The sequence below is a fragment of the Elephas maximus genome, chromosome 1 (genome assembly GCF_024166365.1).
Source record: "Elephas maximus indicus isolate mEleMax1 chromosome 1, mEleMax1 primary haplotype, whole genome shotgun sequence".
Taxonomy (NCBI): domain Eukaryota; kingdom Metazoa; phylum Chordata; class Mammalia; order Proboscidea; family Elephantidae; genus Elephas; species Elephas maximus.
Window position 1 is genome coordinate 136987406 of NC_064819.1, and position 16376 is coordinate 137003781.

At 38.5% G+C, this 16376-nt stretch overlaps 1 protein-coding gene across 1 annotated transcript in view; it reads left to right on the forward strand.

Moving 5' to 3' along the window:
- Positions 1-2115: 2115 nt before the first annotated feature.
- The window catches only part of CD109 (CD109 molecule), a 208059-nt gene continuing 193798 nt past the window's right edge, over positions 2116-16376 (forward strand). The window contains exons 1-2 of the mRNA XM_049895453.1: positions 2116-2132; positions 6797-6892. The gene's annotated coding sequence lies outside the window, so the exon portion shown is untranslated. The remainder of the gene's footprint in view (positions 2133-6796; positions 6893-16376) is intronic.

The following is a 16376-nucleotide window of genomic DNA, read 5'->3' on the forward strand; positions in this document are numbered from 1 at the left end:
TGCGAATGGAAAAAATGATGACATGAAAGAGCTGAAGATTTCAAAGGGCAGTTCGAGAAGACAAAGCAAAGTATTATAATGACATGTGCAAAGACCTGGATTTAGAAAACCAAAAGGGAAGAACACTCAGCATTTCTCAAGCCAAAAGAACTGAAGAAAAAGTTCAAGCTTTGAGTTGCAATGCTGAATATGGGGCAGTTCTTCTCTGTCCTATAGGGTTGGCAGTGGGTGGTTTATGGGCAAAATATTGAATGACACAGAAAGCATCAAAAGAAGATGGGAGGAATATATAGACTCACTGTACAAAAAGAATTGGTCGATGTTCGACCATTTCAGGAGATAGCATATGATCAGGAACCAATGGTCTTGAAGGAGGAAGTCCATGCTGCACTGAAAGAATTGGCAAAAAACAAGGCTCTAGGAATTAACTGAATACCAATTGAGATGTTTCAACGAATAGATACAGCGCTGAAGGTGCTCACTCGTCTATTTGGAAAATAGCTACCTGACCAACTGCCTGGAAGAGACCCATATTTGTATCCATTCCAGAGAAAGGTGATCCAATAGAATGTGAAAATTATTGAACAGTATCATTAATATCACGCACAAGTAAAATTTTGCTGAAGGTCATTCAAAAGCGGTTGCAGCAGTACATGACAGGGAAGTGCCAGAAATTCAAGCTGGATTCATAAGAGGACGTGGAATGAGGGATATCATTACTGATGGCAGATGGATCTTGGCTGAAAGCAGAAAATACCAGAAAGATGTTTACCGTGTTTTATGTAAAGGCATTTGACTGTGTGGATCATAGCAAATTATGGATAACATTTTGTAGAATGGGGATTCCAGAACTCTTAATTGTACTTATATGGAACCTGTATTTAGACCAAGAGGCTGTCATTTGAACAGTACAAGGGTATACTGCATGATTTAATATCAGGAAAGGTGTGCATCAAGGTTGTACCCTTTTACCATAACCTTTCATCTGTATGCTGAGCAAATAATCTGAAAAACTGGACTATATGAAGAAGAATGTGGCATCAGGATTGGAGGAAGACTCATTCACAACCTGTGATATGCAGATGATACAACCTTGTTTACTGAAAGTGAAGAAGACTTGAAAAAGTACTTACTAATAAAGATCAAAGACTTCAGCCTTCAGTATGGATTACACCTAAACATAAAGAAAACAAAAATCCTCGTAACTGCACCGGTAAGCAACATCATGATAAACGGAGACTGAAGTTGTCAAGGATTTAATTTTACTTGGAACCACAATCAACACCTGTGGAAGCAGCACTCAAGAAATCAAACAACGTATTGCGTTGGGCAAATCTGCTGCAAAAGACCTCTTTAAAGTGTTAAAAAGCAAAGATTTCACTTTGAGGTCTAAGGTGTGCCTGACCCAAGCCATGATATTTTCGTTTTTTTTTCATATGTATGCGAAAGCTGGACGACGTGTAAGGAAAACCAAAGAATAATTGGTGCCTTTGAATTATGTTGTTGGTGAAGAACATTGAATATAACATGGACTGCCAGAAGAATAAACAAGTCTGTCTTGAAAAAAGTACAGCCAGAGTGCTCCTTGGAAGCAAGGGTGGCTAGACTTTGTCTTGTGTACTTTGGACATGTTATCAAGCGGGACTGGTCCCTGGAGAAGGACAGCATGCTTGGTAAGGTAGAGGGTCAGCGAAAAAGAGGAAGACCCTCAATGAAGTGGATTGACACTGGCTGCAACAGTGGGCTCAAACACAGCAGTGATTGTAGGGATGGTGCAGGAACTGGGCAGTGTTTCATTCTCTTGTACATAAGGTTGCTATGAGTCAGAACCAACTTGATGAATTATAATTATTAATAATAATAATTATCAATATTATCATTAAGTTTGCTTTGCAAAATGAACTTCTCCTCAGAAACTCTTGTTTTACTTTCATTATACATTTTTTAAGAGACGTATTGCGTTCTATCTTGTATTAGGCAGTTCATTGTTGTGTAACTATTTTAATTCCTTTTTATGCCTATAGGTTTCCTAGGAGCTGGCATCAAGTCTTGTTTGTCTTTGCAACCTGAACGGTACACTGGCCTTTCATTGTGCTCATCATATTTCACGGTGTCTTATTACCGTTGCCTTGGTGAGAATTTCATGTGGACAGGGATATACTGGGAGTAGAAAGTTGAATGGAAGGGCAAATGATTTGAGGCATTAATTTAGAAATGGTAAATTTGGTAAAGGAATCTTTGGATGAACAATGTGATCTTATAAAATCATCCTTTCATTATTCCAGCTTTTCCTGTAAAATAAATACTGACAATCATAAATTATAATGATTATTGAGATATGATTATGGTGATTTTTTTATTCAATGTTTTGGTTTGTTTATATTTTGTTACCAAACCTGTCAGTTAATAATCTGAGAGTTGATTTCCTTAGGTTATTTCTCAGTTCTTTATCATTTTATGGTTTTGAATCTCTGGAATTTAGTAACTATGTTCTTCAAAGTGTATCACATTATTATGTATGAAGAAAAATTTCACCTTTGGGAAACTTTCCCTCAGAGATTTCTGTGAGTTAAATTCCACATATCATTTTATTCTCATAATATCTTTTTTACTGGATTATTAATTAAAATATTTTCTTAGAATATACATTTATGCTAAGGAGAAAGACTAAAACTTTACAAATCAGCTTAAGAAAACAACGATCTAATGAATTTATTTAAGGAGGAGTGTGAAAATACCTGAAAAGATATGCTTGATAGGGAATTCCATTAAGTCTAAACTTTCTCCCACTCTAATGCATTCCTCTTGCAATACTACTTGTTTTCCCCTTTATCTTCTATGTGGACCTCAGTGTTCTCTCTCTAAAATATGGATCTGATATTATTATTTCCTTTTCAAAAACCCTTCAATAATTGCTTATTGCTTAGGTTTTCATTTTTTTTTTAATTTTGTACCCTGGTGGATAAAAATTTTGAATATATACCCAACGTGTATATTTTTACATAAATAACATACTATATTGTTGTTTGCTGTCAAGTTGATTCTGACTCATAGCGATCCTATAGGACAGAGTACAAATACCCCATAAGGTTTCCAAGGTGTAATCTTTATGGAAGCAGACTGCCACACCTTTCTCCTATGGAGCAGCTGGTGGTTTTGAACCACTAACCTTTTGGTTAGAAGCTGAGCGCTTTAAACACTGCTCCACCAGGGCTCCTTACATATTGTACTAGTATATATATATATATGCCATACATATGTGTGTGTGTGTTTATATATATGTATATAAAACAAATACTCAAAATTATGAGAAAAGGTAAATAGATGTTCTGATTTTTCGTCTGCATCATTTTGCATATGCCCTTGATTGAGTGTACTGTACTTTGGAGACCACTTGTCTACAGGATAAAATCAAAATTCTTTGGTATAGCACACAAGGCCCTTTACAAACTGGCCCCAGTTTACATTTCCAGTCTCATCTTCTACCACTCCCTGCCACCTGCTTTGTGCTTTACCCATTGGGCTGCTCTTTGAACCTTACACATATCATGTTTTCTTTATGGTGTTTCCTCCACCTGTTTTTTTGGGTGTGTGTGTGTGTGTGTGTGTGTATGGAAAATTCTTACTTTTCCTCTGAAGGCTAAAATGTCACCTTTTCTCTAAAATTTCTTCGGTAATCTCACTTTTACTCTGAATTCTTATGTACATTGTACATCTCTTTATTACAGCAAGTTGTGTTAAAGTTATCTAAGACAGTTTAATAGTGTGTGAGTCATTCCTCGAGAGCAGAAAGCTTGACTTATCTTTCATTCCCAGCCCAAAGCAGAGAGACAGCTTAGGAAATATTTATGGAGGCTCATATAATGTGTGAGGCACTGTCCTGGTTGCTATGGGGGTATATGAGATGTATAAACATGGTTTCTGTTTTCAAGGAGCTGAGAAATGAAACATACCTTGGAGGAAATATTTTTAAATTACTGTCCAAGGGAAGTATAAAATATTTCCCAAGGAAAATATATTTCCCTAATAATTATGAAAGTTAGAGGACATTTTTATTTATATTTTCTAAAGAGCAAGAGGTATATAATTAATGTATTCCAGGAGAAGAATGATAATATTTTAGGAAAATAGGAAGGAATTTCAAAAACAGTCTGGACATACTTTCCCATATCCTGATTCTTTTAGGCAGTTATACTGTCAGCTGTCCTCAAGACAGTGATCGAAATATAAACAAAGAAAGATAAATGTGTACATTTCTGTGCATGTGATAGCATGCGCACAGTGTTTTTGTAGCAGAGTTTGAATTTCCTCAGTGTTTTGCAACTTAAAAAGTGGGTAATTATTGGAACATATCCACAGAAAAATGAGTTTATTATAATCATTTTAATTAAAGAGGGGAACTAATAGATGAAAATTGAATTAAGTTGTTTCTCTAATGTCAGTGAGACCCACTATTACAATTCAGATTTATTACCCCTTCTTAGTACTCAAATCTTAGGTTGGTGCTTCTTCATAATTCCATTAATTTTCTACACATTGTGTATTACGTTTGCATCTTTAGACTTTTAAGTATAATTTCACTTAGTCTTGGAAGTCATTTGAATTATAAATATATAATACATGAGGTTGTTAAATTATATGGCATTTTCTCTGTACATTTTCTTGCTGTAAAGGAGCTGAAACAGTAGGCACATTAAAAAAGGATTTGACTAACATTGCCTTTGTGAAAAACCTGGAGGAGATGGGTATCTACATTTTAGATACACTGAAAAATTAAAGAAGATGCATCATAATTTTTTTTTTATTCCTACCCATAGCTACCCTATAGGACAGAGCAGAACTGCCCCATAGAATTTCCAAGGCTGTAATCTTTTTTTTTTATTGTGCTTTAGATGAAGGTTTACAGAGCAAACTAACTTCTCATCAAACAATACGCACATTGTTTTGTGACATTGGTTGCAGCCCTATGACGTGTCAACCCTCTCCCCTTCTCAACAACCTTAGGTTCCCCATTACTAGCTTTCCTGTCCTCTCCTGCCTTCTCGTCCTTGCCCCAGGGCTGGTGTGTCCATTTAATCTTGCTTTGTTTTATGGGCGTGTCTAATCTTTGGCTGAAGGGCAAACCTCAGGAATGACTTTATTACTGAGCTAAAAGGATGTCTGGGGGCTGTACTTGGAGTTGCTCCAGCCTCTGTCAGACCAGTAAATATGGTCTTTTTTTTTTTTTTGCAAGTTAGAATTTTGTTCTACATATTTCTCCAGCCCTGTCTGGGACCCTCTATTGTGGGTCTCAGAGCAGTCAGTGGTAGTAGCTGGGCACCATCTAGTTGTACTGGACTCAGTCTCATGGAGACTGTGGTAGTTATGGTCCATTAGTCCTTTAGACTAATCTTTCCCTTGTGTCTTTGGTTTTCTTCATTCTCCTTTGCTACCAAAGGGGTGAGACCAGTGGAGTATCTTAGATGGCCAACTCACAAGCTTTTAAGATCCCAGAAGCTACTGACCAAAGTAGAATGTATGAGCTAGATGCTCCCTGAGACTATGGTTCCCACAGCCCTTGGCCCAGTAGTTTGGTCCCTCAGGGAGTTTGGATATGTCTATGGAGCTTCCATGATCTTGCCTTGGACAAGTTGTGCTGGCTTCCCCAGTACTGTGTACTGTCTTACCCTTCACCAAAGTCACCACTTATCTATTGTTTATTTACTGTTTTGCCCTCCCTACCCCTCTCCTCCCTTATTAACCATCAAATATTGTTTCTTTTTATGAGTAAATCTTTTCATGAGTTTTTATAGTAGTGGTCTCATACAGTATTTGTCCTTTTGTGATTGACTTATTTCACTGAGCATAATGCCCTACAGATATATCCATGTTGTGAGATACTTCAAAGATTCATTATTGTTCTTTATTGTTGTGTACTATACCTTTTGTATATGTACCACAGTTTTTCTGTTCATCTGTTTATGGGCACCTAGGTTGTTTCCATCTTTTTGCTATAGTGAACAGTGCTGCAGTGTACACGGGTGTGCGTATGTCTATTTGTGTAGCAGCTCTTATTTCTCTAGGGTATATTCCTAGGAGTGGGATTGCTAGATCCTATGGTATTTCTATTTCTAGCTTTTTAAGAAATCACCATATTGTTTTCCAAAATGGTTGGACCATTTTTCATTCCCATAAGCAGTGCATAAGAGTTCCATTGTCCCCGTAGCCTCTCCAACATTTGTAATTTCCTTTTTTTAAATTTGTGCCAGTAATGTCAGGGTAAGATGGTATCTCGTAGAGGTTTTAATTTACATTATTCTAATGGCTTGGTTTTTGGTTTTAATGGCTAATGATTGCTAGCATTTCCTCACGTGTCTGTTAACCACCTAAATGTCTACTTTGGTGTAATGCCTGTTCACATCATTTGTCCATTTTTTAATTGGGTTATTTGTCTTTTTGTTGTAGAGGTGTTAGATTTACTTGTAGATTTTAGAGATTAGACCTTTGCCGTATTTGTCATAGCCAAAATTTTTTCCTAGTCTGTATGTTCTCTTTTTACCTTTTGATGAAGTCTTTTGATGAGCTAAAGTGTTTAATTTTTAGAAGATTCCAGTTATCTAGCTTATCTTCTGGTGTTTGTGTATTGTTAGTTATGGTTTGTATCCTGTTAATGCTTTGTATTAAGGCCTCTAGTATTGACTGTATTTTTTCTTCTATGATCTTTGTAGTTTTTGTTTTATATTCAGGTCTTTCCTCCATTTTGAGGTTAGTTTTTGTATATGGTAAGAAGTTTAGATGCTGTTTTATTTTTTTGCAGATGGAGATCCAGTGTTGCCAGTACCATTTGTTAAAAAGACAGTCTTTTCCCCATTCGATGGACTTTGGATCTTCATCAAAGATCAGGTGACCACAGGTAGATGGATTTACATTTGGGTTCTCAATTCTGTTCCGTTGGTCAACGTATCTGTCATCGTACCAGTACCAGGCTGTTTTGACTACCGTAGCTGTATAGTAGGTTCTGAGGTCAGGTAGTGTAAGTCCTCCTACTTTATTCTTTTTCTTCAATAGTGCTTTACTTATCCAGGGCCTTTTCCCTTTCCACGTAAAGTTAATGATCAGTTTTTCCATCTCTTTAAAAAATGCTGTTGGTATTTGGGTCAGGATAGATACATCATAGTTTTATCTCTCCAATTTAAGGGAATTTAAAATCAAATTTGGCAAATGTCGTGAAATATCAGTGAAGCAGATAGTAAATCAGCTGGGAGAATCACGCAAGAAGTACAAGAAACAGATGACCTCCAGAAATGAGCTAAAAGCGCATACAAAGCAACTCAAAATTGAATGACTCAGGCAGATTGGAAGATTAAGGTTCAAATCTGTTCTAACATGTGAAGCCACAGTGCTGTTGAGTCAGCCCTTCCTGATAATTCTTTTGGCCAGAATTCTTTCCATATATATATTCATATTTTCTGACTAATGAAATATATACTGGATCAGAAACTAATTGTTGTTGTTTTATAATAAAAGAAAGCCTGAGATCAGTGAATTTTGATTATTAGAGTGGTAAGGCCTCGTAATAGCCTGCCAGTTAATACAGCTATACATTATTTTGCCAACAGATGTATTCCCAGAGTTTTATGTAAATTCAACCATGTTTAAGACGACACATGAGAGTATGCTTTTTATAGAGAAGCTATGATTAATCCTTTTGGAAAAGGATATCTGTATTTTCATTGTTTAGAAATCTTTTAGGAGGGCACATTTATACTGTTTTTTCCTTCTGGTGGTTAAAGTAATAAGAGAAATGCTACTTTATTTAGCTTGTCTTTCTGATTGAATTCTCAGAAATAAAAATTGCAATATATTATAAATCATTGGTAATAATGATAATAAATCAAAAGGTTAAAATTGAATCCTCTTTTTAAGAGAGTGAAAAGAGAAACCACAGACTAGGAGAGAATATTTGCAAAACACAAATCTGCTAAAGGACTTCTATCCAAGACACACAAAGAACTCCTGAAACTCAACAATGAGAAACAGGCAACCCAATTATAAAATAGACCGAAGACCTGAATAGACATCTCTCTAAAGAGGATATATAGATAGCAAAGATGTTCAATATATATGTCATTAGGGAATTACAAATTAGCAACGAGATAACCACTACACACCTGTTGTTGTTGTTGTCAATTGCTGTTGAGCTGATTCTGACTCATGGCAACTCCATTTGTGCAGAGTAGAACTGCACTCCATGGGGTTTTCAAGACTGTGACCTTTTAGAAGCAGATCACCAGGCTTTTCTTCCGAGGGGTCTTTGGGTGGGTCTGAACTGACAATCTTTAATTGTTGAGCACTTAACCATTTGTGCCACCCCAGGTCCAAAATAGATTCAGAAGGGTTCTATTAGAGCCTTTTACTTTCTGGCTTACAGTTAATATCTTGGCAATAATTTCCTGTCCCTTCAGGCAACAATTTCTCTTGACAGATAGAGTTTTTTTTTAGTGAAACATCTGCTTTATGGGTTCATTATTCTTTTTAATTCCTGTGTTTTAAATACCAATGTGGAAAGAATTGTCAGTGGTGCTGGTAAAATAGACTAATGCACATAACAGATTGAATATTGAGTTATTAAGAGGCAAACTTTCTGTGTTCTATAAAAATACACCTTTCATTTGTTCGAAGGCAAAATTACTTCAAAGACATAAAGATTTCATTTAGTGAAAACCGTAAAATGTAATATATATTGTTATTGCTAAGGTTTCCATGCCATATGTTTTTGGGGATTGACACATTTTTTTTTTTATTCAAGGTGTCTAATATTTCTGTGGAAATTGGCCTTCAGCCTAGGCAACACTGCTGGTTTTGCTCAGATCCATTCCTGTCCATAAGAGATTTCCTAAAGTCTTTATCCCATTATATTCGATAGAAGTAGTTCCTCCTGCTGTCTCTTGACCAGGGTTAGTGCGTAGAAATCAATTTATTAACAGTTTAATAATTTGGTCCCCATGTAAGTTCAAAAGGGTTATAAAGTAGTACCAAAGTATCTCACAGAAATATACTTGAGGCTTAAGTGTTCCCTAGAGGAAATCCTACATTTCTGTAACTGAATCACTCTTTGGGAATGAGTGGAATTGCTGGAGATAGTTCTAGCTATCCTGAGGGAACAAGGTTGCGCCAGCAATTATTTTCTCCAATTTTAGGAAGTTTTAAAACTTTCTGACGGGCGCAGAAGAGGGAGAGAAAAGGTAAATCTTTTCCTTTCTAATAGTTCATTATAAACCTAAAAAAAAAAAAAAGTGTTAAAAAAACTTCTTTCACCTGAAAGTAGATTTTAGAAATGCACCAGCATTTTATTTTATTTTTATAGCAATCAGTGGAACAATAGATGTTATGGTTTCTGGATATGGTGATAATTGTATATTTTTTAATATTGTATTCCTCTTTTTTTTTTAAAGTTGTATTGAGTTTAAAACAATTTAGAACTAATATACTGTTATGCAATGGGATTAATACCTGCCTTTTTTTTCCAGTTTAATAGGTACTACAGTTTATTGTGATTGCTTTGTGGAATGTTCTTTATCTCATTTAATCCTTATAGCTCCCTCCAAGGTGTTATCTCCATTTGACAAACAAAGACCTTGAGGCTTGGAGCTGGTTTAAGTAATTTGCTCATGGACACAGATAATAAGTGATGGAGGAAGGATCTGGACCCAGATACTATCTTCTGAGGCTTATAAGTTTGGCCGAAGGTTTAAGTAAGATTCAGGTTGGCACAATGCCTGGAGCACTGTAGTGTTGCATGAATATTGATTTGTTTCCTTTCTCCCAGGACTATGGGGAAAGGAGAAACCCTCTCACATAGTCTCCTCTCCCCATTCTTTTGCACTTGAACATGTAAGATCAGTTTGTTACTGAGGCCTATTTAATATATGACTTCCAGTCAATAAGAAGTGAAAATCTTTTCTGACCTAAAACTAAAACAAACAAAATATGAAAAACAAACAAAAACCTCAAAACATTAGAGGACCAAAACTAAAACAAACCTATTGCCATTGAGTCAATTCTGACTTGTAGTGCACTAATTAATTCCAAATCAGTCAGAGATGGCATGGTCCTGGAGTTTTGGGTCGAGTTGTCTGTTTTTTTTTTTTTTTAATTAATTTTATTCTGTTGTTCTTGTTGAGAATATTTACAGCAAAACATACATCAATTCAACAGTTTCTATGTGTACAACTCAGTGACATTGATTACAATCGGGGTGTACAACCATTGTCACCCTCTTTTTCTGAGTTCTTCCTTTATTAACATAAACTCACTGACCCCTAAGGTTCCTACCTAATCTTTCCAGTTGCTGTTGTCACTTTGATCCCATATAGCTAGTTCTTAAAGAGCATTATGCTGAAAGCAAGTATTCTTTACTAGTTAAGCTAAACTACTGTTTGGCTTTAAGAAGACTTAAGGGGATATTTAAAAAAAATTTTATTGTGCTTTAAGTGCAAGTTTACAAATCAAGTCTATCTCTCACACAAAAACTTATATATACCTTGCTACATACTCCCAGTTGCTTTCCCCCTAATGAGACAGCCCGCTTCCTCCCTCCATTTTCTCTTTTCATGTCCATTTTGCCAGCTTCTAACTCACTCTACCCTCTCAACTCCCCTCCAGGCAGGAGATACCAACATGGTCTCAAGTGTCCGCCTCATCCAAGAAGCTCACTCCTTACCAGCATCCCTCTCAACCCATTGTCCAGTCTAATCCCTGTCTGAAAAGTTAGCTTTGGGAATGGTTCCTGTCCTGGGCCAACAGAAGGTCTGGGGGCCATGACCACTGGGCCCTTCTAGTCTCAGTCAGACCATAAAGTCTGGTCTTTTTATGAGAATTTGGGGTCTGCATCCCATTGCTCTCCTGCTCCCTTAGAGGTTCTCTGTTGTGTTCCCTAGTCAGGGCAGTCATTGGTTATAGCCAGGCACCATCTAGTTCTTCTGGTCTCAGGCTGATGTTGTCTCTGGTTAATGTGGCCCCCTCTGTCTCTTGGGCTTGTAATTACCTTGTGTCCTTGGTGTTTTTCATTCTCCTTTGATCCAGGTGGGTTGAGAGCAATTGATGCATCTTAAATGGCCGCTTGCTAGCGTTTAAGACCCCAGATGCCACTCTCTAAAGTGGGATGCAGAATGTTTTCTTAATAGATTTTATTATGCCAATTGACTTAGATGTCCTCTGAAACCATGGTCCCCAAACCCCTGCCCCTGCTACGCTGGCTTTCGAAGCATTCAGTTTATTCAGGAAACTTCTTTGCTTTTGGTTTAGTCCAGTTGTGCTGATCTCGCCTGTATTGTGTGTTGTCTTTCCTGTCACCTAAAGTAGTTCTTATCTACTATCTAATTAGTGTTCAGGGGATATTTTTGATTTAAGGTTTAAAGATTATCTCAGACTAATAGTTTTGGGGATTCATCTAGCCTCCATGATTCCAGAAAATCTAGATTCAATGAAAATTTATGATTATGTTCTATATTTTACCCACTTTGATCAGAATTCTTCTATAGAATCTTTGATCAAAAGGTTCAGTAATGATAGATGGGTATCATCCAGTTCTTCTGATCAAATGGCAAAGGAGTCAGTTTTTCATGGGGGCAATTAGCCTCTGATTCCATTTCCTCCTCCCATTCCTGACTATCCTTTTGCCTGTGTTGATCCCGGTGAATAGAGACCAATTTGATGATACCTTTTGAATGCACATAAACTAGTGCATTTATAAATGGTCCCTACCGGGGATGACCCTGCATATATAGGGCTTCAAATGTAGGACTTAGGCCTGATATTGCTGCTTAGCGTTACTCCAGATCTGCCTGGGTCTTGCTGTCTTTCACAGCTGCTGCTTCTGAAATAACCTGAAGTTGAGAGTTCATTCCAGTCTACCCTGGGAATCTTTGGTGTTGGCCCAGCGCAACCCTTTTCGCAGAAAAGATCTAAATACAACAGAAACAATTTTAGAATAAGTTATCCACTTCTATTTGAGTCCTAGTTTCAGATTGTGGAGAATCTGTTCTCCAGGAAACACAGGTGAAAGGTATTTTTAGAATGGGTGGAATTTGTCCTAAGATTGAGCTTGGCAATAAGTTGAGGTCATCTTCAAATTTTATTGAAATTCTGTTATCTATGGTGATGTCTACAGTGATGATCAGGGCTGGTAATCCTGAAATTCCTATGGTCTCATTTTAGCGTCCTCAGCCTTCTGCAAAGGAGCCCAGTGGCGCAATGGTTAAGCAGTCAGCTGCTAACTGAAAGGTTAGCAGTTTGAACCTGTCAGCAGCTCTGTTGGAGAAAAGACCTGGTGATCTGCTTCCACAAAGATTACAGCCTGGGAACCCTATAAGGCAGTTCTACTCGGTCATATAGGATGGGTGTGAGCTGGAATCGACTCCACAGCCCACGACAGCCTTCTGCATTGCCTAAGGCAGAGCATATAACTGTGGTGTAAGCTGAGGTTATTGATGGTCCATTTCATTGCTGTTAGCCAAGTGTCATTAAAACAATTGCCTCAGGCAGACTTGTAATTATGTAACAGGTACAAGAATTACATTTTTAATAATTGGAAACATCTTAAGAATTTTATCAACAACTATGTTACTAGTGTCACACTGTAACAGGACTGTTTACTCGCCTCTCCCCCTTTTTTGACCTAGTAAGCATTGTCTCTGAGGTACAGAAAAAGATGAGACTCTGCTGCTAATCAAAAGGTCAGCAATTTTAATCCACCAGCCTCTCTTTGGAAACCCTATGGGGTAGTTCTACTCTGTCCTATAGGGATGCTATGAGTGGGAATCGACTTGATGGCAACAGTTTTTTTTTTTTTTTTTAAATCTATCTATCTGTCTGTCTTGGCTGTCTGACTATCTATCTAGATGGGTGGTGCAAATGGTTAAGTGCTTGACTATTAGCCAAAAGGTTGGCAGTTAGAACACACCCAGAGGTGCCTCAAAAGACGGGTCTGGCAACCTGCTTCAGAAGGTCACTGCCTTGAAAACCCGATGGAGCATTTCTACTCTGCACATGTGGGGTCACTATGAGTTGGAATTGACTAGAAGACAACTAACAACAATAACAACTAAATATATACGTCATGTGGTGGCCTCAAGGAGCCCCGGTTGCACAGTGGTTAAGAGCTTGGCTGCTAACCAAAAGGTCAGCAGTTGGAATCCACCAGCTGCTCCTTGGAAACCCTATGGGGCAGTTCTCCTCCATCCTATTGGTTCACTATGTGTTGCAATCAACTTGATGGTAACAGGTTTGGTTTTGTGACTGCAATAACATGTTGTATCAACTGCTGTGACCACTAGGTGGTAGGCTGATGCAGAATGGCAGCTGCCTGAGAGACTGGAAGGTGTTCTCTGTTCTGGGCATTGCCATAATGATGACTGTTTGCAGTAGATGAGTTGGAATCGACTGGACAGCAACAGGTTTTTCCTGAATTCAGACTCTGTGGTCTGGATGAATTCAACCATCTCTCACCTTATGGACCTAGAGCCCCAATTACTGTTCCTCCCACTTCTGCTTTAAATCTTCATACACAAAGACTAATTGTCCTTTTTCCAGATTAAAAAAACCCATTGCTGTTGAGTCCATTCTGACTCCTAGCAACACTACATGTCAGAATAGAACTGCCCCAGAGGGTTTCCAGGGAGTGGCTGGTGGATTTGAATTGCCGACCCTTTGGTTAGCAGCTGAGCTGTTTAACCACTACAGTACCAGGGCTCCATGTAGTAGAGCCATTTCTTCATTATTTTAATGTGATTCTAGAAGTCCATAGATAAACATCTAGAACTTAGAGGGGCCTCAGTGTAACTTTTTGAGTCCTTTCTGAAAACTTATATAACCGTGTAACAAAAACAAAAAGCACCTAAGAACCCAAAAGTAGTGAAGAAAATTGTAAAGAAGGGTTTATTAGCTACAGTTCCGGGAGAAACATTGCAGCCCAACAAAATTACCTCCCTTTTCAGAGTTTATGAGAAATCAAAAAGTTTAGTCAAAATTTGCGTCACTGGTCCGTTTCTATTTGGGATCCAGTTTCTTTCTCTTTCATCTTACTCTTCCCTGATTTGCAGCGGTCTTGCCTTCAGTAATGGGGTTCACTGTCTCAACCAAAATAAAGCAACTTTTGCTTCCGTGTTTCTTCAGATGAAACAGTGTATCATTTTGATCCAAATTAATCTGCCCTAAACGACCTCCATGGCAGTGATTTTCTCTTATGGTTCAGCTACTTCCTTTGAGCTTCTTCCTCCTAAGCTCTTGTCTTGCATGGTGCTTCCTCTGGTTGCAGTACTAGCATATCCCCCCACCTCCTGAGATATGCTAGTTTAAACCCCAAAACCCGGTGCTATCCTTGTAATTATTCTAACCCTGCCTTGATTGTCCTATTGCCATGTTACTGACTAGACTGTACTATTAGCACCCAATCTTTTCTTTTTGCCTATTCTACTCTTCTGTTCCGGTACTTTTGATGCCGTCACTGTCGAGGTACTTCAGCTCTGCTCTTTTCATTTCCCTGTAGTTGGTTGATAGAAACTAGTTAATAAAAATTCAAGAGATTTTACAGACAACTCAGAACTATTAAGAGTTCAGGAATTTACCGAGGGCATAACAGAGGAGGGTGGCCCTGCTGTTTGTGCAGAAGCCCTCTGGTTCTAGTTCTCCTAGCTGCCATATCTCTATGAGGGAAATGCAGAGACCCTGTCATGATTATGAGTTGGAATTGACTTGATGGCAATGGGTTTGGTTTTTCGGTTTATCTTAACTTTTGAACGGAACACCTGCTCATTCCCTAATGTTGCAAAAGACAAGCATGCCCTTTTCTCTGATACCTTCAACAAGCCCCTGCCACTTTCTGACTCCTGGGGGCATACAGCCTACCTAAGTCAATTTGTTATCTCCCTCTCAGCAGGCTGTTCTCCCCAGCTAAAGCCCAGGAATTCTTGATAAAGAACTTGGTGGTCCCTGATCCACGAGTTGTGCGTAGATAATTGAAAGTGTTGCTGGGTGAAAACCCCAGGTTTTGCTTGGCTTGACTTGTTACGGCCAATAAACAAGGGGCCGAGGTGGGAGATCAGAAAGACGCCTTTATGTCGTTGTACAAAGGAAGGAGCAATTGGGGCTGCTGGCTCCAAGACTGCTAGCAGGCAGCTTGAGGTGGGCTTTTACAGAAAGCAGACAAGGAAATGCAAATTCATCATGGATACTCAGGATTGACCTACACGCAGGCGCTCGGAGCTTGAGGATCACCATGCGTTTTCTTTAGACAAGGGTTTGATCCCCCAGGTTGGAGGAAGGGATGAATTTTTCTTCATTAGGGTGTTAAGCCTCCACCCAGAGGTGGGTTGAGGCCATCTGTGGCCTATTCTGTGGTTATCTTGTCAAGGGCAATTTCGGAAGAAAGCGCAGCTTATTTTGTTCTGTGTAGAAGGATAAGTCAGAGCAGGTCTCTCTTAGAAGAGTTGGGCTTTGAGGCTGTCTGAATGAAAGGGAAAAAGAAAAAAAAAAACAGTATGCAATAATAAATTATTTCAATACTTGAAAGAAGCATCTGAAATAAAGCACTTCTTAATATCTCTGATTTTATGTTTGAAGTTAAAACATCATATTTCTTTCAGAGCCCATACCCAAGACTAGTTTGGTGGTGGTGGTGCTTGTAGGGTGGTAGGCTCTCTGAGAGTCTGAAGTGCGTATTTGACACCTGTGAAAGCAAGGAGCTAGGAACAGCAGCTATTTGGTTCTGGGGCAGTGCTGAGCCTAGGAGAAGGAGCAGAAGCCAAAATGAGCTAAATATGCATGAATGAACACAGGCTCAGGGTAAGTCTAGAGGTGGGAGCTGCATAGCAAATGCAAATCTAGCTGAGATGGATGACAAAATGTATGGATTGAATCTAAGGTAGGTAACTCAAGAGAGAAAAGTTGGGACAACAAACCCAGGGACATGGTGGGCTTTGATTAATTTCTATTTCAAGTCGTTTTCACTTTTGTACTTTGACTATTTGGTTTATTTTATAAATATATATATTTTAATTTTTTTATTAAACTTTAGATGAAGGTTTACAAAACAAACTAGTTTCTCATCAAACAGTACACACATTATTGTATGACATTGGTAAACAACCCCACGACATGTCAACACTCTACCTTCTCAACCCTGGGTTCTCCATTGCCAGCTGTCCTGTTCCCTCCTACCTTCCAGCCCCTGCCCCAGAACTTGTGCACCCCTTTAGTCTTGTTTTGTTCCATGGGCCTGTTCAATCTCTGTGAAGAATGAGCCTCAGGAGTGACCTCATTACTGAGCTGAAATGGTGTCTGGGGGGCCATACTCTGAGGGTTTCTCCAGGCTCTGTCAGGTCAGCAAGTCTGGTCTT